This window comes from Piliocolobus tephrosceles, chromosome 7 (genome assembly GCF_002776525.5).
Source record: "Piliocolobus tephrosceles isolate RC106 chromosome 7, ASM277652v3, whole genome shotgun sequence".
NCBI classification, from domain to species: domain Eukaryota; kingdom Metazoa; phylum Chordata; class Mammalia; order Primates; family Cercopithecidae; genus Piliocolobus; species Piliocolobus tephrosceles.
Genome location: NC_045440.1, coordinates 24,642,412 through 24,668,153, shown reverse-complemented (window position 1 = coordinate 24,668,153; position 25,742 = coordinate 24,642,412). Strand labels below are relative to the sequence as shown.

The 25,742-nt window shown below is 46.9% G+C and overlaps 1 long non-coding RNA gene and 1 pseudogene across 2 annotated transcripts; one reads left to right on the top strand and one right to left on the bottom strand.

Moving 5' to 3' along the window:
• Positions 1–1,747: 1,747 nt before the first annotated feature.
• LOC111545726 lies at positions 1,748–20,947 on the bottom strand. 2 transcript variants are annotated; one of them, XR_002732529.2, is made up of 3 exons: positions 20,875–20,947; positions 7,571–7,614; positions 1,748–1,879 (listed from the first exon to the last, which is right to left on the bottom strand). It is a non-coding gene; the product is annotated as an uncharacterized LOC111545726 (long non-coding RNA). The 2 variants fall into 2 exon arrangements; XR_003309367.1 differs by lacking the exon at positions 20,875–20,947 and adding an exon at positions 8,801–8,902.
• Positions 15,704–17,097, top strand: LOC111545725 (annotated as a pseudogene).
• Positions 20,948–25,742: the final 4,795 nt, after the last annotated feature.

Here is a 25,742-nt window from a genome sequence, read left to right as displayed (position 1 = left end):
CCGGCTGCGGGGAGGCGCCCCGCCCTCCCTCCTCCTCCTCGCGCCTCTCAGCTTCTCTCCCTTTTCTTCTCCTCTTCATTCAGCCTCTTTTTCTCTCCACACCCAGTCCCTTGTCCCCTCTTCGTTCACTCCACCCCACTTTCCTTCTTCCCTCCCCAGTGGGTCCCTCTCCCCCTTTCCTCTCTCCTACAACCTCCCCTCTCCACTCCCCACCGGCCCTCTCGCCTCCCCGGTCCCCCCTGCCCCGCCTCCCCATTCGGGTCACCGTGTCCCAGTCCCCCTCTTTCCCCCTCTTCCGCCCCTCCCTCCCTCTCCTCTCCCCTCTCCCGCCCAGCGCCGTCCTCCCCACTCCTCCGCACCCCGCCAGTCACCTCGTCCCCGCCCCGCCGTCTCCTGGAGCCGGCGTAACCGCTCGTCCCACCTCCCTCCCAGCCAATCGCTCTTCTCCTCCGCTCGGGGACGCTTTCCCGGGGAATCCTATGGCCGGAGATGCTCGGTCGAGTCTGGCGTATGTGGTCACCGTGCGGGGGCCGCTGCGGGTGCAGAATCCAGACCTGGGGTGTAGCAACCTCACAACTCCCCGTGCAGAAGAAACCAGAAGATCGGGGCGCTGGTCCAAGGTGGTCCGTACAGCAGTGGTTTAGCCGAGGCCGGCGCGCTACACTTAGTCCCGTGTGCAGTGCTTTCTGGTCACAGCAGCTTCCCTAGAAGCGACCCCACTTGGGTCAGAACCACCCAGCCGGGCAGCTGGTATTTCCCCCTTTCGCAGAGGGAGCAGCGCGCGTCGGGAGACGCAGTGACTCGCCAGGGTCAGACGCAGAGCGTCCTCCCCAAGCAAGGCCGAAGGCAGGGTGAGCATAGGGGCGTTCCCCGTCTGCCCCGGCTCGGGTGCACTGGCCTGGACTCCTCTGTGCGGGTTCCATGGTATAGAGAGACGGCTCGAGTGCAGGCGGAGTTTAAGGGAAGGGGGTTTTGACTGCGGGAGCCGACAGAAAGGACTAAATCCAAAGGGTCCCCTTGGACCTGAACCTTCTGCTACACGCCTGGCCGATAAAAGGGGAATCTGCGTTTTTTTTAAAGCCCAAAACAGAAAAGCCTTGGGAGCTAGAATGGCAGAAACCCCAAACCGACAGCGCTGGAAGCGCGCAGCTGGGTACATTCCCCAGCCTGGCTGCCCTGCAGGGCCGCGCACGTTCCAGCGCTCAGGGGCTCGGGGACGGCGCCGCAGGACACACCCCAAACACAGAGCACAGACGAAGTTAAAATGAGCAGACTGCACCCGGGACCACGCTGCCCCTAGCTGGCTCTGCCCCAGTCTCTCTGAACAGCAGGCCCCTGCCTCAAAGCCCGAGGGTCTTCGCATTTGCTGCTGTGGCTTCTCGCAGATACCTGCAGAGCTTCGCTCCCCGACACCCTTCAGATCTTACAGAAAGGCCTCCTTCCAAACCAGGCCTTCCCTGTTCCCTGGCAACTGCTTTTAAAATCACAGCACCCCCACCCCCTGCAATTCACAGTCCCTCCTCAGTCCCTTCACTGCCTAGTTTGTTTTTTTTTTTTTTCCTTAGCCCTTGCCGCAGTCTAACTTGAATGCGTTTGTGAATCACCTGAGGACCTTGCTACAACACAGATGCGAATTCACTTGGTCCAGGGTGGGTTCCCAAGTTTCTAACGCGGTCCGTGATATTCTGCTGCTCCTCACCTGCTCGTGGATCTGCGAGGGCCTTTGACTTACAAAGGGTCCAACATGCAGATAATATAAAACAGTTTATTTTTCCTATGTATTTTGGTTTACTATCTCCCGAACTTGAATGTGAGTTCCACCAGGATAGAGCTCTGGTCTGCTGTGTTTGCTGCTATATTCTCGGTACCTGGAACAGGCCTGGCACATAGTAGGAGAACTATGTTATTTTCAGAAGGAAGGAGTGAATGAAATACAAACCAGAAAAGACAGCAGAGGTGATAAACCTAACATTATACAAAGTGAAAGTCAAGGGGCAAATTATGAATGAAACAAAGGTTTTACACTCATTTTTTAAAAGGGAGAAATAACAGTCACAAGCCCTTAGGTCCTAAAGTAAAAACTGTCTCCCCAAAAAGGGGAAATTGCAAATACTACATTGGTTTTAGAAAGGTTAACTCCTATCTTGATCACATCTCAGAAGCAAAAAGTGACGTAGAAGACTTGAGTGAAGAAATTGATGGCCAGGCGTGGTGGCTCATGCCTGTAATCCCAGCACTTTGGGAGGCCGAGGTGGGCGGATCACTTGAGGTCAGGAGTTTAAGACCAGCCTGGGCAACATGGGGTAACCCCATCTCCACTAAAAATGCAAAAATTAGCCGGGCATGGTGTCAGGCACCTGTAATCCCAGCTACTCAGGAGGCTGAGGCAAAATAATCTGTTGAACCTGGGAGGCAGAGGTTGCAGTGAGCTGAGATTGTGCCACTTCACTCCAGCCTGGGCAACAGAGTGAGACTCTGTCTCAAAAAAAAAAAAGAAAAAGAAAATAAAAGAATAAACAGGACCTGTGTATTTACTAGTTTATTGTTGTAAACTATACATAACATAAAATTTACCATGTTAACCATTTTAAGTGTGCCGTTCAGTGGCAAAGTACATCCACATTATTGTACAACCATCACCACTGTCCATCTCCAGGACTTTTTCATCTTCCCAAATTCTATACCGATTAAACAATAATCCCTTCTCTTTCCCTCCAACCCCTGGTAATCACTATTATAATTTTTGTCTCTGAATTAGACTACTTTAGGTACCTCATATAAGTGGAATCATATACTGCTTATCTTTTCGTGACTGGCTTATATTACTTAGTATGATGTCTTCAAGGTTCATCCATGTTGTAGCATGTATCTGAATTTCATTCCCTTTTTTCTTTTTTTTTCTTTTTTCTTTTTTGAGACGGAGTCTTGCTCTGTCACCGGGGCTGGAGTGCAGTGGCCGGATCTCAGCTTACTGCAAGCTCCGCCTCCCGGGTTTACGCCATTCTCCTGCCTCAGCCTCCCGAGTAGCTGGGACTACTGGCGCCCGCCACCTCGTGCAGCTAGTTTTTTGTATTTTTTAGTAGAGATGGGGTTTCACCGTGTTAGCCAGGATGGTCTTGATCTCCTGACCTCGTGATCCGCCCGTCTCGGCCTCCCAAAGTGCTGGGATTACAGGCTTGAGCCACCGAGCTCAGCCTTTTCTTTTTTCTTTTTTTGAGACCGAGTCTCACTCTGTCAACCAGGCTGGAGTGCAGTGATGCGATCTCGGCTCACTGCAACCTCCGCCTCCGAGGTTCAAACAATTCTTCTGCCTCAGTCTCCCAAGTAGCTGGAATTACAGGCACCCACCATCATGACTGGCTAATTTTTGTATTTTTGTAGAGACGGGGTTTCACCAAGTTGGCCAGGCCGGTCTTGAACTTCTGACCTCAGGTTATCTGCCCTCCTTGGCCTCCCAAAGTACTGGGATTACAGGTTACCCAAGCCTGGCCTCATTCCTTTTTAATAGCTGAATAATAACCCATTGTATATATACACATTTGTTTCTCCATGCATCTGTTGATACACACACGGGTTGCTCTACTTTTGGCTACTGTGTCTAATGCTGCTATAAGCATGGGTGTACAAACAGCTATTCAAGTTTCTGCTTTCAGTTTTTTTGGGAATATACCCAGAAACCCAGAAGTGAAACTGCTGGATCATACATTTCATTTTTTGAGCAACTCGCATACTGTTTTCTGTAGCGGCTGCACCATGTGAACTAAAGGTTAAAATGAACGTCTCGCCGTTGCTATGGAGAGGGGCCTGGACTAGTTGTCCTAGGGTGTTTTCTAGCTCTGCTGGCCTGTGGTTAGGGAAATGTGAGGATGAACAACAGGGAAGGGAAGTGGATTGGAAGGATGCGGGCAGTCTTCCAGTTCAGATGCTGGGAGTGGCGGTGGTGAGGGTGGGGGAAGGGTGTTTATGAAGTCATAATCCAGTTATGGACCTCAGGACATTTGGACTGGGAGAGGTAGACCTAGGCCAGTTTGAAGCTAGGCAATGGGGTGGCGGGGGTCCCTGCACCTTAAGGAGGCCTGAGAAAGAAGAACCTCACAGGTATCAGGGAGTCCCAGAGAAAATGGTGCAAGGAGCAAGGCCCAGTAGCCAGCCGTCCTCAATGTCATGGCCCTGGAGGCCAGAACAGTAGAGAAATTCAAGGTGCGGAGCCCGGCTCCCTCACATGGGCAACCTGGCCCACTGGCTCTTACCATTCATATATCTGTGAACATGGCCTTATTTGGAAACAGGGTCTTAGCAGATCTGATTATGTAAAGATGAGGTCCTATTGGATCAGAGTGGGCCTCATAAGACAAGGGGGTTGGGGCTCACAGACACACACCTGTCCGGTGGGCAGGTGAGGAAACTGGAGCAAATGCCAGCTCCCTGAACAGAACAGAGTGAGCCTGACAGTTGGGCATCTGTCCAAACCACACGAGCGGGCCCGGCAGGAGCAGTACCCGTCCAGTGGATAAGCGGCCCGTGCAATCAGGACGGCCGGGAAGAGGCTGATGCTTCCAGTCACGTTTTCTCTCCTTGCCCTCATTTGGGCAGAGGTAAAGAAGGAGCACTGCCAGCTACACACGGTGGATCACGCCTGTAATCCCAGCACTTTGGGAGGCTGAGGCAGGCAGATCACTTGAGGTCAGGAGACCAGCCTGGCCAACATGGTGAATCCTCGTCTCTAACAGAAATACAAAAATTACCCGGGCATGGTGGCACATGCCTGTAATCACAGCTCAGGGGACTGAGGCAAGAGAATTGCTTGAACCCAGGAGGCAGAGGTTGTAGTGAGCTGAGATTTCGCCACTGCACTCCAGCCTGGGCGACAGAGGGAGACTGTCTCAAATGCATACATACATGCATACATACATACGTACATACATAAAATATTTTAAAAATAAAAAAGAAAGAACACTGCCTAGCATCACTTTGGCAGACTCATCTCCACAACCCGTGATCATCCTGTTCAGTTTTTATGATTTGGACCAGGTGGGCCCATGGCTCAAAGGGTGGGCCTGTGACCCACGCTGGCCCATCAGGATACCGCAAAGCCCTGGACACAGCAGTGGGGTGAGGCGTGAGCATGGGCCTTGTGTAAGCAGGAGTATAGACTCCTAGTCGAAGGGTTGCAGCGGACTTTGGGGGAGACTGTTTCTTCTGGGATTGTCTTCTGTAAGCCAGATGCAACCAGGGTGGCCAGAGGGTAATCGTAGCCACCTCACAGGGAGATCCTTCCTGAGAAGGATGCTCTCTACTGGGGACAGTAAAGTCACTCCACTCTACTTCAGACTTTGCAAGAGACTCCTTGTTCCTCCTTTAAGCCAGAGGTTCTCTGACACTCTCAACTAGAGCTGCCTTCAAACACCTGTTGTGAGTTGAATCGGGTCCCCCCAAAAGATATGTCCAAGTCCTAACCCCAGGCATCTGTGAACATGGCCTTATTTGGAAATAGGATCTTAGCAGATCTGATTATGTGAAGATGAGGTCGTACTGAATTAGAGTGGGCCTCATAAGACAAGGGGGTTGGGGCGCACAGACACACACCGGGGAGGGTGCCACATGAAGACAGAGGCGGAGATGAGGGTGACGTGTCTACAGGCCCAGGAACACCAGGGGTTGCCAGCAACTACCAGAAGCTGGGAGAAAGCCATGGAATTCCCCTCAGATTCTCTCAGAACTCCCAGAAAAAATCAACCCTCCTGACACCCGATCCTGGCCTTCCATCTTCCAGAACCGTGGGGGGAAAAGTGCATGTCGTTTCCATCTGCTTTGTGGTACTTTGTTACGGCAGCCCCAGGAGACTAATGCAACACCTCACGGATGTGCTGAGCGTGGCGACATCTCCCACCTCTTCCTTCCAGGAAACACGCCCAAGAGGCCTTTATGAAGGGGAAACTGTAGTCCGCCGTATTTACCTGAAGATGCAGTTTGGGCAGCTGTTTTCATCACGTGCATGGCCTCTGGACTCTCCTGCCCGACTCTTTCCCCAGTAGCTATGCTAAAAGCAATCTTAGAGTAGGCCCTCCTGATATCTGGCCTGGGTTGACGTAAATCATCTGCCTTTTCTTGACCCATCCTCCGCACCGCCTCTGTTTCCCAAACAGATTTTTATCATTCCTCGGATGAAATCTCTCTATTGATTACCTACATTCTATAAGAAAATTCCAAGCTCTTCAACATGTCACTCAAGGGTCTAAAGAGTCTCATATCCACTTCTCTCTGTCTTGTCTGCCCTCACTCCTCTGCCACATGCCCTATACTTTGATTATATTAAATTTTTTGATTGTAGCTGAGAGCGGTAGCTCATGCCTGTAATCCCAGCACTTTGGGAGGCGGAGGCAGGTGGATCACTTGAGGTCAGGAGTTTGAGATCATCTTGGCCCACATGGTGAAACTCTGTCTCTACTAAAAGTACAAAAATTAGCCAGGCATGGTGGCAGGCGCCTGTAATCCTAGCTACTGGGGATGCTGAGGCAGGAGAATTGCTTGAACTCAGGAAGCAGAGGTTACGGTGAACCGAGATCGTGCCATTGTGCTCTACCCTGGGTGACAAAGCAAGACTCTGTCTCTAAATAAATAAATAAATAAATAGACTGTAAATATTCCACACACTTTCACAGTTCCATGTTTTTGCAAATGCAGTTCTGCACAAAATGTTCTGCCTGTTAGTTGGCTCACACAGGATTCAGTCTAGCCCCCTTCACCTACCTGCCCTCCCACATAGAAGAAGCTGGAAAAGTGAAATCCTGTCTTTCCCGGCTCCCTTGCTGCTAAGGATAGCCACATGACCCAGTTCTGGCTAGTAGGATGTAAGAGGAAATCCACAGGAAGGTTCCTGCTTTCCTGATAAAAGAGGATATCATAGCTGGCCTCCCCCTGTCTTTCTCCTTTCAATGTGGACACGATGCCTGGAGCTGCTGCAGCCAATCTGCAGCCATGACTCAGAGGATAAGAGAATTCTAGAAACCTTAGTCCCAACACCAGTGAGCCAATGTATCACCTTTAGTGCCTATCTCTGGGCTTATTATATGAGAAAATAACCTTCTATTTGTTTAAACCTTACTAGTCATGTGTTCTGCGACTCGCTGCTGAACGCATTTCTAATCAATACACTGATACTGTTCATCTTTCTAGATCTTTTAGGTAGATTGTTGCTTCCTATGAGAAGTATTCCCAAATTTCCTGGTCAGACTATGACTTCCTTCTGGAAGCATCCATGACACTGTGTACTTACCTGGGTTGCAGTACACGTGCCATAACTAATTGCTTACTTCCTGCATAGGCTGTGAGCTCTGATATTATTCTTTGTATAGAATAATATCATGCATGCTGAGACCTAGCAGAGTGGCTCACACAGAGCAGCAGCTCCTAAAATGCATTGCGAGTGAAGAATTCCATTTCCAGAAGGATATCATGCTATGTTATAACCTCTGGCTAGGCTTCTCACCCTTTGAAATCTACAGTGACTGACTCACCTTGCTAACTCATCTCTACAGGCAGAATGTGCTCTGCAAGCCAATCTACTCACCAGATATTTGTCGAAGTCTCAGGTACAAGCTGCTGTGCTATGCTCTGTACAGGATAAAAAAAGAAAGGGAATATTTTAACATGGAAGTTAATGTTTCCCTTGCATGTCTTAAATAACATAGCCAAGGGTGGCCAGGCATGGTGGCTCATTCCTATAATCCCAGCACTTTGGGAGGTCGAGGTGGGCAGATCACTTGCAGTCAGGATTTCAAGGCCAGCCTGGCCAACACAGTGAAACCCATTCTCCACTAAAAATAAGAAAATTAGCCAGGTGTGGTGACACACACCTGTAGTCCCAGTTATGTGGGAGGCTGACGCAGAAGAATCTCTTGAACTTGGGAGGTGGAGGTTGCAGTCAGCTGAGATCACGCCATTGCACTCCAGCCTGGGTGACAGAGTGACTCTTTCTCAAAAACAAAAACAAACAAACCAACAACACATAGCCATGGGGGTGGAAGCAAGACATATTTGAAATATTTGCTTAGAACTGTAGTTCTCAATCCTGGCTATGCTAGAATGACCTGGGAGCTTTAAAAACTACAAATGCCCAGGTCCTGTCTTCAGACAGTCTGATTCAGCTGGTCTGGTCCCCTCTCCCTAACACCTAATCTTATTTTTTAAAGCTTCCTAGGTGATTGTAACATATAACCAGGGTGTGCATCCCTGATTTAAAAGAAGGCTAAGTGTGGACCGGGAAGATTTCTTGGAGGATGTGACCTATGGGCCTTGAAGTACAGTGGACATTTGGACAACAGGAAGAAGAGGTATTTGAGGAATGAGGATTGCTGAGTGAGCAGAGGCAGGAAAGAAGCTTCAGTGTGGCTGTCAACCAATCAGCCACACTGGGGGATTTTTAAATTTCTACTGAAAATTGAAAAATAAAAAAATAAATTAGGCTTGGTGGCATGTAGTCCAGGTTTTTTGGGAAGAAGCAAAGGTAGGAGGATCACTTGGGCCCAAGAGGTTGAGGCTGCAGTGAGCCGTGATCACAACACTACACTCCAGCCCAGGTGACAGATTAAAACCCTGTCTCGAAAACATTAAAACTAAAAATAAGTTCCAGTGGGCAGACACCAGAAGGAGACGATCTCAGGAGGCAGCAGAGGCAGTGGACAGTTGGGGAAACAGCCCCGGTCCCGGGCTTAGGAGACCTGCAACTCCCATCCTGATTTCATCCCCACTCCCCTGTGTGCCTATGTGCATGGCATCCACGGGGTCTGTCACTTCCTACCTGCAAACCAGATGCTTCCTGAGCTCCCTCCCGTGATCTTCCCGGGATCTTCCTGGTCTGATTTTTCACATTCGTGTTCTGAACACCAGGCCAGGCCTGCATGAGTCAGGACAAAAGTTAGATGGCTGCCTCCCCTGTCCCGCCTGCCCCTTCACCCACAGCCGCTACACCTGTGGAATTGGCAACCTCGCTGCACTGTGCAATGCAGAGGGGGAGGCAGAGGAGGGAAGTTGTTGGGAAATAGCATGAAAGACACCAGGCAAGCAGAGAGCACTGTGCAAAAGAGGAGCTGTGCTGGACCCAGGGCCCCGCTGCCAGGCCCCTGCAGTAAGGGGGCTGCCCCTTGCCCAGGATGGCCTTGCACTGAGTGGAGTCATCTTGCTCCCCACAGCCAGGACTGAGTGAGACTAGGAGGCAAGGCCCTCGCCTCAAGGTATGACATCACAGCTCTGTGGTGTGGCTTATGTTCCAGAACCGTCCCCGGTGGATTAAGCCAAACATAAGCTTTACTTGAAACCTCATCTTTGCTGGGCCCAGCCCTTCTCCATATCTGTCCGCTTACCTCTCTCCAGTACAGCTTTTCCTGCACAGCCCTCGTTCAATAAACCACATTCATATTTGTCTCAGGGTCTGTTCCTAAACACTTGATCTAAGACGCCGTGCTTTCAATAAATAAAAGAAAATGCCACCAACGGATGAAACATGTATGGGAGGCGACCACAAAACAGGGTCTAAAGGAAACTCCCAGATTCATTTTAGAAAAAGAAGAAAGGAGAGTTACAAGAGTCTGATTGTGGGGCAGGGAAGCAGAGAAAGAGCAGCTTCCTGTGTGTGCCTGGAGTGCAGGACACTGAGCAGTGTTTTGCCTGGTTTATTTCCAAAGTATTGTAGGGCAGCTGAGAGCTTCCACAGTAAGGAGAAATCCATCTTTTTGACCAGCCCCGGTCAATGAATTGCCTGACTCACGCAATTCAGTAGACTCCACCTGATTTTTGTTTTTCGGTTTTTGCTATTTTTTTTTTTTTAACAGTGTCTTGCTCTGTCACTCAGGCTGGAATGCAGTGCAGTGATCTCGGCTCACTGAAACCGCCGCCTCTTGGGTTCAAGTGATTCTCCTGCCTCAGCCTCCTGAGTAGCTGGGATTACAGGCACATACCACCATGCCCAGCTAGTTTTTATACGTTTAGTAGAGACGGGGTTTCACCATGTTGCCCAGGCTGGTCTCAAACTCCTGGCGGCAAGTGATCTGCCCTTCTCGGCCTCCCAAAGTGCTGGGATTACAGGTGTGAGCCACTGCGCCCGGCCAGTAGATCCTTTATGATGTACCTCACTTAAAAGCTACATTATAAAGGGAATGGTCAAACTCCAATAATGAATGTGGTCTTTTTCCTTCTAGAGACCAGACTGATCTACTAATAGTGTAATTCAAAGATGGCTATAAAGGCCGAAACTAGCCAAACCCTCCTGGCCCAACTGTGACCCCTAAGCTTCCACCTACAAGGACCTAGTGAAAGTTTAATAAAACGCTGCCTGACTGGGTGCAGTGGCTCACACCTGCATGTAATCCACTGGCAGCACTGGCACCCAGCCCCAAGTTCAGTCCAAGCACCTCCTGCCTCTCAGGGCTGGCTGGAGTTTGCTCCCTGATGGGAGACCTGGATTACCCAACCGTCCTCAGACCAAATAATACCTAAGCACTTGAGGTACTTCTGACTATTGTCAGCTGAGTCTTGGCTCAAGTTTTGTCGACAACACGGATTAATTTATAACTAAGGTTAAAAACTCTTAAGTGAAAGTTAACTGATTCGGCCTATTTTCAGGGGAGAATGAGAGATGCCTCAGAAGCAACTATCGTGGCTACTGGGGGGTCACATGAGGGATCATGTGGGGACAAGCCCAGATGGTGGACTCTTCAGGACAACTGTTTATAAAATGAGCCCAGCATGGTGGCTCACCCCTATAATCCCACCACTCTGGGAGGCCAAGGCAGGAGGATCACTTGAGACCAGGAATCCAAGACCAGCTTGGGAAACATGGCGAAATCCCACCTCTACAAAAAAACACAACAAAATTGGTGGGGCGTTGTAGCACATGCCTGTAGTCCCAGCTGCTTGGGAGGTTGAGGTGGGAGATCACCTGAGCCCAGGAGGTCGAGGCTATGGTGAGCAGTGATCACACGACTGCACTCCAGCCTGAGCGACAGAGTAAGACCCTGTCTCAAAAAAAATAAACATAGAAATAAAATAAGGGTGCATCTCACTAAGGTGAATGTGTTTAGAGAACCATCATAACTGATGTTCACTGAGCACCTGGTGCTTCTGGGCAAAAGGTAGAATTTTTGCCCAGAAGCATACTCTACACATATCAGCTCAGTTAATCCCCACAATAAACAGATGCTATTATCATCCCCCTCCTTTTTTATTGTGGTAAAATCTACATTACATTTGCCATCTTAACCATTTGTAAGTATACAGTCCAGTGCCAATTAAATGCACACAAATCGTTGTGCAATAATCACCACCATCCACCTCCAGAATGGTTTCATCTTGCAAAACCATAACGCTATGCCCGTTAAGCAATAATTCCCCCCTCCTCTTCCCCAGCCTCTGGCAACTCCATCTACACTCTGTCTCTATGAACTTGACTCCCCTAGGTACCTCGTATAAGTGAAATCACACAGTACTTGTCTTTTTGTGTCTGGTTTATTTCACTTAGCATAATGTGCTCAAGTGTCATTCATGTTGTAAGTAGCATGTGTCCAAATTTCGTTTCTTTTTAAAGCTAGGTAATATTCCCTTGTACATTCAGCCCCCATTGTTCATCCATTCGTCCTTCGATGGGCACTTGAATTGCTTCCACCTTTTGGCTATTCTGAATAGTGCTGCTGTGAACGTGGGTGGGCAAGCATCCCTTCCAGCCCCTGCTTTCACTTCTTTGGGGGGTAGCCAGAAGTGCAGCTGCTGATAACTATTTACAGAAGAAGAAGAAATCAGGTGCAGGAGATTAGGCGACTTGCCTAAGTCTGTGTGACTAAGTGTCAGAACCAGGATTTCTCCCAAGCAGATTGGCTCCAAGGTCCTGGCTCCGGACCACCAGGCTCACTGCTTCTCACCTGTGCCTCTCACTTTCTGAGATGACCACACCTGGAAGGTTACAAAGAGTGGCCATGCTGACGAGCAGAGGGCATGCCTTGGCCTCTCACGGGGTCGCCCATCTTCTCTGCCCTCCACATCTGCGGCTTGCAGAGACCACAAACTGACATGAAGAAATATCCTTTAGAAGGGCCGGGCGCAGCAGCTCATGGCCGGGTGCAGCAGCTCACGCCTGTCACCCAAGCACTTTGGGAGGCTGAAGTGGGCGGATCACTTGAGGCCAAGAGTTCAAGAGCAGCCTAGCCAATGTAGCGAAACCTCATCTCTACTAAAAAAAAAAAATTAGCCGGGCATGGTGGCAAATGCCTGTAGTCCCAGTTACTTGGGAGGCTGAGGCAAGAGAATCCCTTGAACCTGGGAAGTGGAGGTTGCCGTGAGCCAGATCACGCCACTGAACTCCAGCCTGGGCAACAGAGCGAGACTGTCTCGAAAAAAAGAACATAAATGTCCTTTAGAGACTGGATATTCCACTTCCCTCCACACAGCTGTAAAACAGAAATTGGTTCACTCCCTCCCCTGCCAAACCTGTCATTGTGTCCCATTGCCCTTAGAGATCAAAATCTCTAAGATTATTATGGTCCGCCCTGGTGTGATCCTGCTGCTTCTTCTTTTTTTTTTTTTTTTGAGACGGAGTCTCGCTCTGTCACCCAGGCTGGAGTGCTGTGGCCGGATCTCAGCTTACTGCAAGCTCCGCCTCCCGGGTTCACACCATTCTCCTGCCTCAGCCTCCCAGGTAGCTGGGACTACAGGCGCCGCCACCTGGCCCGGCTAGTTTTTTGTAGTTTTTAGTAGAGACGGGGTTTCACCATGCTAGCCAGGATGGTCTTGATCTCCTGACCTCGTGATCCGCCCGTCTCGGCCTCCCAAAGTGCTGGGATTACAGGCTTGAGCCACCGCGCCCGGCTCCCCTGCTGCTTCTTTACCACATCTTTGCTTCTCCCTGACATTCATATGTTTCCATCAGAGCCCACCCTCTTCCTATCCTCAGCCACATGATCATAGATCGACTAATGGTCACCCAAAGATATCAGGGCCTAATCCCTGGAACGTGTAAATATTAACGTGGTGCAAAAGTCATTGCGGTTTTTGTCATTACTTTCAATGGCAAAAACCTCAATGACTTTTGCACCAACCTCATACTACCTAATAAGGAAAAAGGGCCTTTGCAGGTGTGATTAGGGTAAGGATTTTGAGATGAGGTGCTTGTCCTGAATTATCTGGGAGGGCCCCAAACGCCACCACAAGTGTCCTTATAAGAGAGAAGCAGAGGGAGACCAGACACACAGAGGAAAAGGCTATGTGAAGACCGAGGCTGAGGTCACAGCGATGCAGCTACAAGCTCTGAACTCCTGGAGCCACAATGGCTACCTCAGGGCCTCTGCGCTGCATACCTGCCCGTCTCTACCTCTGCATGGCTGGCTTCTTCCTGTCTTCACATCTCAGCACGAGTTTAGGTCTTACCCCCTTGGAGAGACCTTTTCCGCCTTCCAGACCTCCCTAGCAAGCCCCCATCACACTCCATGACCCCACCCTATTTATTTTATTCCTACCCTATCACTACTATTATTTATTTCCTTCTATCTTATTTATGTCTTACTATAAACAGGCATTTCTAATTTGACATAAATATAATAAGATGCAGAGGTTTATATTAGATCTTATTTTTTGCCTCCTGCTCTAATCCATCAGAGCAGGGACTGTGTCCGTCTTCTTTGATGCTGAAACCCCCGTGCCTGGAACACTGCCGTGTTTGCTAAGGATACCATAACAAAGTACCACACAGACTGGATGGCTTCAACCATGGAAATTTAACTTCTCAAAGTTCAAGAGGCTAGAAGTCCATGGCCAGGGGTGGTGGCTCACACCTGTAATCCTAGCACCTTGGGAGGCTGAGGCGGTAGATCACTTGAAACCAAGAGTTAGAGATCAGCCTGGCCAACATGGCGAAACCCCGTCTTTACTAAAATTACAAAAATTACAGCCGGGTGTAGTGGCTCACACTTGTAATCCCAACACTTTGGGAGGCCAAAGTGGGGTGGATCCCTCGAGGTCAGGAGTTCGAGACCAGCCTGGCTAACATGGTGAAACTCCGTCTTTACTAAAAATACAAAAAAATTAGCTGGGCATGGTGGCACATGCCTGTAGTCCCAGCTACTCAGGAGGCTGAGGCAGGAGAGTTGCTTGAACCCTGGAGACGGAGGTTGCAGTGAGCTGAGATCACGCCACTGCACTCCAGCCTGGGCCACAGAGCGAGACTCTGTCTCAAAAAAAAAAAAAAAAAAAAAAAAAAATTCATAGGGCGTGATGGTGGGCACGTGTAATCCCAGCTACTTGCCAGGCTGAGGCAGAAAAATTGCTTGAACCCTGGAGGTAGAGGCTGCAGTGAGCTGAGATTGTGCCACTTCACTCCAACCTGGGCCACAGAGTGAGACTCTGTCTCAAAATAAATAAATAAATAAAATAGAAGAAGTCCAAGATCAAGGTGTCAGTGGATTTGTTTTCTTCTGTGGCCTCTTCCCTTGGCTTGCAGAGAAGTAGCTTTCTGGCCGTGTCCTCGCGTGGCCTCAGTTCGTGTGCATCTGTGGTGTCTCTTTCTGAGCGTCCTAATCTCTTCTTGTGAGGACATCAGTCAGATTGGATTAAGGATCAGGCTAACCACTTCCTTCTAACTTAATCACCTCTTTAAAAGTCCTGTCTCCAAACATAATCCCAGAGCTTCAACAATGGTGAATTTGGGGAGGTGCGATCCAGCCCCTAATAACCACCTCACATATGTTAATGGTGGGCATGTGGCAGCCATGCTGTTAGGTGAATGCTAATGTTATGATCACACCAACAGAAACATAAATGGAAGAGGGAAGTTGGAAAGCCGCAAAAGAAAAACTCAAATGGACAGAAAACACATAAAAATACGTCCAATCTCACTAGACTCAAAGAAAATACATATTAAGGCAACAATGAGACACTATCACTTGCCTAACAAAATGGCTGAGATTTAAAAGTGGACAATAGTTGCTTGTAGGAGTGCAGAGGTGGTACAGGCCTTCTGCAAAACAACTTGGCATGAAGCACAAAGTACAGAGTTCCACGGGATGGGCGGTCTCCCTTAAAGAAATGACCTGAAGGTAATTCTTAGTCAAGTGAAGACAGAGAGAGGAACAAATGAGGCAGAAAGAACAGTCTGATTAAAAGCCTCGAAGCCACAAAGTACAGTGCCTTCAAAGAGGTAGGAGAGACCTATTCAACATAGTACTGGAAGTCCTAGCCAGGGCAATCAGGCAAGAGAAAGAGATCAAAGGTATCCAAATTGAAAAAGAGAAAGTAAAATTGTCCCGGTTTGCAGATGACATGATCTTATGTCTAGAAAAATCTAAAGATTCCACCAAAAATCTTAGATTTGATAAATGAATTGAATATAGTTGCAGGATGCAAAACCAATATACAAAAATCAGTGGCATTTCTGGCTGGGCTTGGTGGCCCATGCCTGTAATCCCAGCATGATTGGGATGCCGAGCTGGGAAGATCGTTTGAGGCCAGGACTCTGAGATCAGCCTGGGCAATACAGCAAGACCCCATCTCATTTTTTCAAAATTAAAATTTCAAAAATGAGGGAAAGGAAAGCACCAGGAGCCGCTGCCGCCAACAAACAGTGCCTGGAGGTGGGAGGAGATCCAGGCCGCCATGCGGCCTCCCCTGCATCCCACCACCAGCCGCCTCTGTCCTCGGACCTATTCCAACAATCTCTTAAAACATGGTGGATTAGTAGGAAGTTCTAGGTGTGTAGAGACATGCCTCACCCGAGGATGTTAAAAAGGCATATGAGAAACTGGCTCTGAAGTGGCACCCAGATCAAAATCCTTAGAATAAAGAAGAAGCAGAGAGAAAATTCAAACAAGTAGCACAGGCGTTATGAGGTGCTGTCAGATGCTAAGAAACGGGACATCTATGACAAATATGGCAAAGAAGGATGAATTGGTGGAGGGGGAGGTGGAAGTCATTTTGATGGTCCATTTGATTTTGGCTTCACATTCCATAACCCAGATGATGTCTTCAGGGAATTTTTTGGTGAAAGAGACCCATTTTCATTTGACTTCTTTGAAGACCGTTTTGAGGACTTTTTTGGGAATCGAAGGGGTCCCTGAAGAAGCAGAAGCTGAGGGACGGGGTCGTTTTTCTCCACATTCAGTGGATTTCCATCTTTTAGAAATGGATTTTTCTTCTTTTGATACAGGATTTACTTCATTTGGGTCACTAGGCCAGGGGGACCTCACTTCATTCTCTTCTACATCATTTGGTGGTAGTGGGATGAGCAACTTCAAATCGATATCAACTTCTACGAAAATGGTTAATGACAGAAAAATCACTATGTTTCCTAAGGTCTTCCCAGCCATGCGGGACTGTGAGTCAATGAAACCTCTTTCCTTTAGAAATTACAAAGTCTCAAGCAGCATTTCTTTCTTCTTTTTTTTTTGAGACGGAGTCTCGCTCTGTCGCCCAGGCTGGAGTGCAGTGGCCGGATCTCAGCTCACTGCAAGCGTCTCCCGGGTTCACGCCATTCTCCTGCCTCAGCCTCCCGAGTAGCTGGGACTACAGGCACCCGCCATCTCGCCCGGCTAGTTTTTTGTATTTTAGTAGAGACGGGGTTTCACCGTGTTAGCCAGGATGGTCTCGATCTCCTGACCTTGTGATCCGCCCGTCTCGGCCTCCCAAAGTGCTGGGATTACAGGCTTGAGCCACCGCGCCCGGCCTCAAGCATTTCTTTATAGCAGTGTGAAAATGAACGAATACACTCTCCTTTCTTTTTCACCTCCCCTTTATCCCTCACAGCTTCCCTAATCCCCTTCCAAGGAACAGGGATTCTCACACAGGTCCCACGGCAGGACCCATGCTTACCAAGCCTCTGGCTCTTTCTCCCAGCTCCAGAATCCCTAGGTTTCATTTTGGAAACAAATTTATGTCTAGCTATTAATAATGTTTCATAGCATTACCTCATTTATGTAATATATTTGCACTTAAATTTGACTTCAAGAGACTACAAAGAGAATTGTTGAGAATGGTCAAGAAAGGCTAGAAGTCGAAGACGGCCAGTTAAAGCCCTTAACAATAAGTGGTAAGGAGCAGCTGCTGTGCTTGGGTAACGAGTAATTCAATGCATGCACTTAATAGAAATGTTAAACTGTAACAAGCATCATTTGAGGATTAACAGGCACTGGCACTTTTTTTTGAAGACTTCAAATGAACTCCACTTTCAGTATAATTATACCAAATCTAAAGAATTTATAAACAACTCATCAGAACCTCTATTTGTCATAGACTTTTGAGTTTATTGTTGGGACAACATAAGAGGACCATTTTTTTTTTTTTTTGTCTTTAAAATTCTTGTAAATCTCTGTATGCTCTTTGCTTTTTTATTAAATGTACTCCAAGGTGACCCTGACTCTTTAGTGTAGGACAAGATTGCGCACTAACACCAGCATGGATCTGCTTTTCCATTGTGTCTGAAATGTGAGCCACGTGATGTCAGTCTGCTGTGAAGTTAACATTGCCAGGACAAATCTTCTACAGAAATAATTTCAATTTATTTTCAGTATTTAGTAGTGAAAGATATTAACGCATTAATGGTAATACATTCTGGTTTAATATAAATTAAAAGTGGCCAAGTGCGGTGGCTCACGCCTGTAGTAATCCCAACACTTTGGGAGGCCGAGGAGGGCAGATTATTTGAGGTAAGGAGTTCGAGACCAGCCTGGCTAATACGGTGAAACCCCGTCTCTACTAAAAATACAAAATTTAGCCAGGCGTGGTGGCGAGTGTCTGTAGTCCCAGCTACTCGGGAGGCTGAGGCAGGAGAATCACTTGAACCCAGGAAGCAGAGGTTGCAGTTAGCCAAGATCATGCCACTGTACTCCAGCCTAGGTGACAGAGCGAGACTATGTCTCAGAAAACAACCAACCAACCAACCAACCAACCAACCAACCAACCAACCAACCAAAAAAACAAAAACCCTGTCCTTGTATGTTTATCACAGCACTATTCACAATGTAGTCTGATCAGATTTGCGTTTCAGAAAGAGTATAGTGACCAAACCAAGGGAGGAGCAGCAGGAAGAAAGGAAAGTTGAGGGACACTGGAAAAATAATGGAGTCAGAATCAACAGACCGGTGACACAACAGACCTGCAGGGAAGCAAAAGAGAAGGAAGTGTGGGGCCTGCCCAGCTTGGGGCTTGAGCATGTGAGTGGTGGCGACTCTTTCCAGGGGAGATAGGGAACAGGAGGAGGGGCTTCAGGGGAAAAGACTGGCATGTCTTATCCTAGACATGGTGAGACTGAAGTCCTGTGAGAGATCCTCGGAAAGTTCCAGCAGGCAATAAGCATATAAGGGTATTATCTATAAGTCAAAACAGGAAGCCAAAACCTGTGTTAGGAAGAGATTGACCAAGTGGGGTGCCCAGAACCGGTCCACCCAGCCCCAGCCTCATAGCCATTACCAACTACTATTGCATCAGTTTGGTACTAAAACATCAGGAACCAAGGTAGAGGCCATAGGCCTGCCTGAACATGGACATGTTACAGGCTCCAGGGTGTCCCAACGGCTTGGAAGTTGAGCCCTGTCTCTAGATAAGGCTGATTCTGGGAGACAGGCTTTCACAGACATTTTATAAGATCCAAAAATTATAGCATTGTATCTTGCATAGAGGGTCTTCCCCACACTGTCAACACTTACCTGCAAATTAGAGTCGGGGGAGGGTGCCTTCTCAGAAGACACAATTTTTCTCTTTACCATAGGTGTTGGCAAACCTTTTTGCAATTTATCATTTATCTTTTGACTTTGTTTACGGTATTTCTCATACATAAGTTTAATGTTTTTGGTAATCAAATTTGTTTTTATTTTTTATTTACTTATTTATTTAAAATAGAGATGGAGTCTAGCTATATTGTCCAGGCTGGTCTTGAACTCCTGGCCTCAGGCCATCCTCCTGCCTCTGCCTCCCAAAGTGCTGGGATTATAGGTGGTAATCAAATTTAAATAATCAAATATTTTCCGTAGGATTTCTGAGGTTAAGCATGGGGTTCCCAATGTTCAATAAGGCCCCCTTTGTTTTTTTATGAGTCAATTCTGAGAATCACACAACATCTTGAACTCACAAGGACTAGATGGGATCAACAATAACTTAGGCAAAATATTCTATTTTCTGCACTAACTAGGCTATGGTTTGCTGCCTTCACTGATTTTTTTTTTAATTCAGTGTTATATTTATTTGAGGGATATTATTGAGGATGTGCCCTTTTTTATTTTTTTTTTTTTAACACTTTTAAGGAAAAAAAATTTTCAGGCATCACTGATCAAAACTATGCAGTCAGCTTGCTTTTAGTTTTAGTTTTTTGGGCTGTGTGTGTGTGTGTGTGTGTGTGTGTGTTTTCTTTCTGTTTTTTGGGCTTTGATGGATTGAATTATGTTTGCCTCTTTGCACTGGACACCAGGATGCTCAGGTCAAAGTTTTTTTTAACCCTTCCTTTAACAAAAGCTCTTGTCATGACATCTGTGTTTGGAGAATTAATATTTGCTCAAACTTTACATTTTTCTTCTATACTTTTTTGCCTTTCCTTCCAATTTATCTTTTAATCTTTTTTTTTAATTCAACCTTTATTTTAGATACAGGAGTACATGTGCAGATTTGTTACATGGGAACAAATCTGAGGTTTGAAGTATGAATCTCATTACCCAGGGAGTGAGCATAGTACCTGATAGGTAGGTTTTTAACCCAACTACCATCATCCTTTAGTAGTCCACAGTGTCTGTTGTTCCCATATTTATGTCCATGTGTGCTCAATGTTCAGCTCTCACTTATAAGCGCGACCATGCAGCATGTAGTTTTCTGTTCCTACACTGATTTGCTTAGGATTATGACCTTCAGTGCCATCCATGTTGCTGCAAAGGACATGATCTCACTCTTTTTACGGCTGCATAGTATTCCATAGTATATATGTGCCACATTTCCTTTATCCAATCTACCATTGATGGGTACCTGGGTTGATTCCATGTCTTTGCTATTGTGAATATCTCAGTGATGAACATACAAGTGCATGTGTCTTTTTGGTAGAATGATTTATTTTCCTTTGGGTATAGACCCAGTAATGGGGTTGCTGTATCTTTTAATCTTATCTTTGATATGGCAATATGAAGTCCTTTTTGAAAGGGGATGAGAAAGAAAAAGATGGAGAAAGGGTGGAAGAGAAAGACAGAGAGAAAGAAAGTAGCTAACTATCGAAACGTGCAGTTAGCAATCAGATACATTATTTATATTAAAAAATCGCATTTAACTTCACCATGGGGCTCCTTGATGTAGAGTTCCCAGAGAACATTTTATTTGCTTTAATACAAAGCATTCCCCACAAGCACAGTATCTTAACTCATCTACTGTGTAAAGTGAACTTTATCAGTATTTTAGAATAAAGAAAACCATTCAGCAACATCTGCAAAGCGGAGAACTCAGCTACCTGCTGAACTTGGCAATGATCTAGCCCCGCCCCGCTTGCTGTCTTGCTTTATTTATTCTAGCTGACATTTTAAAATCAAGTATTTGATACACGCCAGGCCCCCTTCTTTTATGTGTATATTTCTTTTAATCCTCACTAGGAAGAGACTGAGACTCAAATAATTTGCATGGTTCCCCAGAGTAACCCAAGTCAATGGCAAAGTAAAAAATGTCTGTCTCCACTCCCTGGGTGTCTGCCACTACGTCGCACCGAATCCTTCATTCCCAAAGAATTCCAGTTATATTCTCAGGCCTAATTAGCAAAAATATGCGCTTTATACCTGCAGTCTCCCTCGTTTCTCCTCTCTCCCTCCTCCTCCTTCTTATGCGCACACACACGCGCGTGCACACACACGTGGCTTTTAACTATGATGTTTATCTTACCAGGTATAAATCATCTCAAGGTCAAAATCACAAATTTAAATCTTGATCATCTCACACCCATTAGGATGGGGCCTATAAACAAAAACAAAATGACAATTGTTGGTAAAGACGTGGAGAAATTGAACCCTTGTGCCCTATTGCTGGGAACGTAAAACAGCGCAGCTGCTATGGAAAACAGTTTGGAGGTTCCTAAAAAATTAAACAGAATTATTGCAATGATTCTGTAATCATCTTACTTCTGAATATATATCCGAAAAAATTTAAAGCAGGATCTCAGAGATATTTGTACACCATGTTCATAGCAGCACTATTCACAATAGCCGAGAGGTGGAAGCTACCTAAATGCCCACCGGTGTTCCAATGAATAAAATGTGGTCTATCCATACAATGGAATGTTAGTCAGTCTTCAAAAAAAGACAGAAATCTTGTCCTATGCTAGAACATGGATAAACTTTGAAGACATGATGCAAAGTAAAAGAAGCCAGTCACAAAAAGACAAAAATACTGCATGACTCCACTTATATGAGATGTTAAAATAGTCAAAGTACAAGAGTGGTCGTAGAATAGAGGCTGGGGAAGGGGAACAGGGATTTGTCATTTAATGAGTGCAGTTTTGCAAGATGAAAAAATGCTAGAGACCTATTTTACAACAGTGTGTTTATAGTTAACACTACTGATCTGTACACGAAAAATGGTTAAGATGGCAAATTGCATGTTCTGCTTGTTTTACCACAATTTTAAAAACACAAACAAAACAAAACACTTCTACAGTCACACAGAGACTAATCAATGCATTAATTTGAGACACTCAGAATTTGACTTTCATGAGAAAAGATTTATAAATGTGTTTTATAATTAATTTCAAGAAAACCACATATTAGAGTAAAATACATTTAAATCCTGATGAGTTAGATCCTAATTTAAAAAACTGACTTTAGGCTGGGCGCGGTGGCTCAAGCCTGTAATCCCAGCACTTTGGGAGGCCGAGAGGGGCGGATCACGAGGTCAGGAGATCGAGACCATCCTGGCTAACATGGTGAAACCCCGTCTCTACTAAAAAATACAAAAAATTAGCCGGGAGAGGTGGCGGGCGCCTGTAGTCCCAGCTACTCGGAGGCTGAGGCAGGAGAATGGCATAAACCCGGGAGGCGGAGCTTGCAGTGAGCTGAGATGCAGCCACTGCACTCCAGCCCGGGCGACAGAACGAGACTCTGTCAAAAAAAAAAAAAAAAAAAAAACCGACTTTATGCAGTAGTTTTGTCAGTTTGCCTGAGACATTAAGCTTTGAAATGATCATTTGTCCTGTCTGTCTGTCTGTCTCTCTCTGTGAAGGGCCTCACCCTGCCCTCACCCCTCCCTTTGCCCCTGCCCGCCTTTGGCCATCATGCTGAGCCAGAGTCAAACGAACCTCCTGCCAGGCACAGGAAGATACAGGCAGGCTTCTTGGGGGTGAAGGAGGGGCTTGAGGATCGCAGCAAGAGTTGACATCAAAGCAGCCTGGTTTTTTTTTTGTTTTGCTTTTGTTTGTTTGTTTGTTTGGAGATGGAGTCTCGCTCTGTTGCCCAGGGTGGAGTGCAGTGGTGTGATCTCGGCTCACTGCAACCTCCACATCCCGGGTTCCAGCAATTCTCTGGCTTCAGCCTCCTGTGCCCCGCTAATTTTTTTTTATTTTAGTAGAGACGGGGTTTCTCCACGTTGCCCAGGCTAGTCCCAAACTCCTCAACTCAGGCAATCCGCGTGCCTCGGCCTCCCAAAGTGCTAGGATTACAGGTGTGAACCACCATGCCTGGCCCAAAGCAGCCTCGTTTTAAGCAGAACCCGTCAGGAGAAAGTGAGCCGAGCAGCTGCTGGCCTCCAGCCCTCACTGCAATGTGAGGAGATGGTGAGATCCTACACCTCTTGGCATTCTTCTTGCACGATGTGCTGAAATCTGCTGCTGCTCCTCTCCCATTGTCTTTATAAGGATCAGTTTATTCTCTTTTTAAGTTCTGTTACCGTAATTTTGGCAGGGTCTCAAGAGGGAGAGGAGATGAGTGTTCAGAACTCTGCTTTTTCTAAAGATCTGGTTCTCTTTGATGCTCTGTGCGCGCACACGTGTGTATATGTGTGTGTGCGCGGAGTGTATTTCAGGATAAGGGTCTCATTTGATAAGCAAGTGAATTGTCTCAGAAGCCGCTGAGAAACTCTGCGTTTTAAAGGTGAAAACCCAACGTTGCAATTAGGAGCGGATTGTCCATGAGGTGGCAGATGCTGGTCCTTCGGTGGGAAGGGAGGAGTGGCCAGACCCGGGGAGACTTGGGTCCCCGAGCCTTGGAGCAGGCAAGGCAGGTGAGTCGTGAGACATCAGAGACCAGCACCCCCCTCAGTACCACTGAGTCCAGCTGTGCAAATTGTACAAGCCCTGGACAGGTTTTGTCTATCCCAGGAAAGCAAGAATGATTTTGCATTAAATCTCTTAATGTAATTCGTGACATTAACATAAACAAGAAAAAAAATCACCTCATCTCAACAGATGCCGGCAAGGTATTCAACATAGGTCACAGCTCATTAGTGACATTTTTTTTTTTTTTGAGACAGGATCTCATTCTGTCGCCCAGGCTGGAGTGCAGTGGCACAATCACTGCTCACTGTAGCCTCACACCTCCGGGGTTCAAGCGATCCTCCTGCCTCAGTCCCGAGTAGCTGGGACTACAGGTGCACACTGCCACGCCCAGCTAATATCTGTATTTTTTGTAGCGATGGGGTTTGGTCGTGTTGCCCAGGCTGGTCTCAACTCTTGGCTCAAGTGATCCGCCTGCCTCCACCTCCCATAGCGCTGGGACTATAGGCTTGAGCCAGCACACCCGACCCTGACAAAATCCTTTTCTGTTTAAATAGACACACCCATGTACGTAAGTTGACGTAAACAGGACCATGTCGTACGTGCTATTTTGGGCACCTCAACTACCCTCCCTACCACCACCACCACATGAGGGCCCCATCCCCACACTTCCCATTAGTCACTTCTCTCCACAGTCATACAATGCCATACACAGCTATGTGCACATACATATATTAAAGTATAAATGAGGGTAGACCCTATTTAATATAAACGGAAAAATGTTTTACAGACTTCCTTGCATCACGCTTTTTTAACATGAAATTCACTGCATGATATCTAATGTGACTCACATATTCTCTTAAATGGCTGTTCACTATTCATTGACGTGGAGGAACCAGACCTCATCCGGCTGTGCCCTACTGATAGGCTTCGCTCATTTCCATTTGAGGCCTTTACAAGCAGCACTGACAAACATTCTTTCACTCATGATTACAAACTTGGTAATGTGGTATGTTTTCTTCCCATGGGATAGATTCCTAAGAGTCAGATTCGAAGACCAGAGTATATGTCAACTGTTCATAAATGTTGCCAACTGTCTCCAAAAAGACCTTTCTGTTCCCCATTTCCACCAGCACTTACAGGAGTTCGCCTTTCTTCTCACCCCCACCTGTAGTGACAGGGTTTTTAAAACATTTTTGGCCGGGCGCAGTGATTGTGATTCATGCTTGTAAATCCCAGCACTTTGGGAGGCCAAAGTAGATGGATCACTTGAGCCCAGGAATTTGAGACCAGCCTGGGAAACATGGTGAAACTTCATCTCTACCAAAAAATATATGTGTACCAAAAGTAGCTGGGCATGGTGGCATGTGCTTGTAGTCCCAAATACTCAGGAGGCTGAGAAGGAAGGATTGCTTGAGCCCCAGGAGGCAGAGGTTGCAGTGAGCCAAGATCATGTCACTGCACTCCAGCCTGAGTGACACAGCAAAACCATCTCTAAATAAATAAATAAATAAACAAATGTTGCCATTCTGACGCGTACCAAGTAATAACTCATGCTCACTTCAATTGGAACCGTCCTGATTGCTTCTAAATTTGAGCTTATTTTATTTTTACTTAGGGTTATTTTTGTCAAAGTTCTACATCCCCACAGTACGACAAGGTCAAACAGGGACTTCTGAGTGAAGAGGGCAGCTCAAACCCACCCATCTACTTCTGCTGCCTCCTTATTTAACGTGACAGCAAGACTGTGTTTCCCACAGGCATAGAGTAACTGACAAATAGGTTTTACTCCCTAAGCTGTGGCCTCCTCGCATGCTGTTCCTTGTATTATTTTGTGGATCTTTTGATATGTCTAAAATATTTCATTGTAAAAAGTCTGGGGAGTGCATATCCATACGCTGGAGCATTCTACTGCCATAAAAAGGAATGAAGAACTGATAGCATGTTGGAACGGACGGCGTGTTGCAGTGTGGGTGAACCTCACAAACACAATGTCACATGGAAGAAGCCAGACACTCCGTTCATGGTCCACGTGTTCGCCCAGGCCTGGAGGCTCCAGGCAGGTGGCAGGGTTGAATCAACACTCTCTGACTCCGCACCCACCTCATGTGGGCACCGAGAGCCCTGATTTTCCAGCTGCACCACTGGCTTTCTGATAGGAGTGCAGAAGGCTGTGCTTGCCATTGCGTTCGCCTCACCCCATGGTTCTATGTTCCCGTTGCTTCTGTTCTATGAAGATGTTTATCCTGTTCCAAGTGTGACTATGACTATCCCCAAAATAAAAAAAAATTTTTTTTTTAATTTTTTTGCTTTTGCTTAGAACGGGCTGGAGAGAGCTTCTTTCACCACTGTTTCAACCAATAAATATTGCCTGTAAAGTGTGTGTGTTTTTTTATTTTTTATTTTTTTATTTTTATTTTTTGAGATGGAGTCTAGCTCTGTCGCCCAGGCTGGAGTGCAGTGGCCGGACCTCAGCTCACTGCAAGCTCCGCCCCTCGGGTTTACGCCATTCTCCGGCCTCAGTCTCCCGAGTAGCTGGGACTACGGG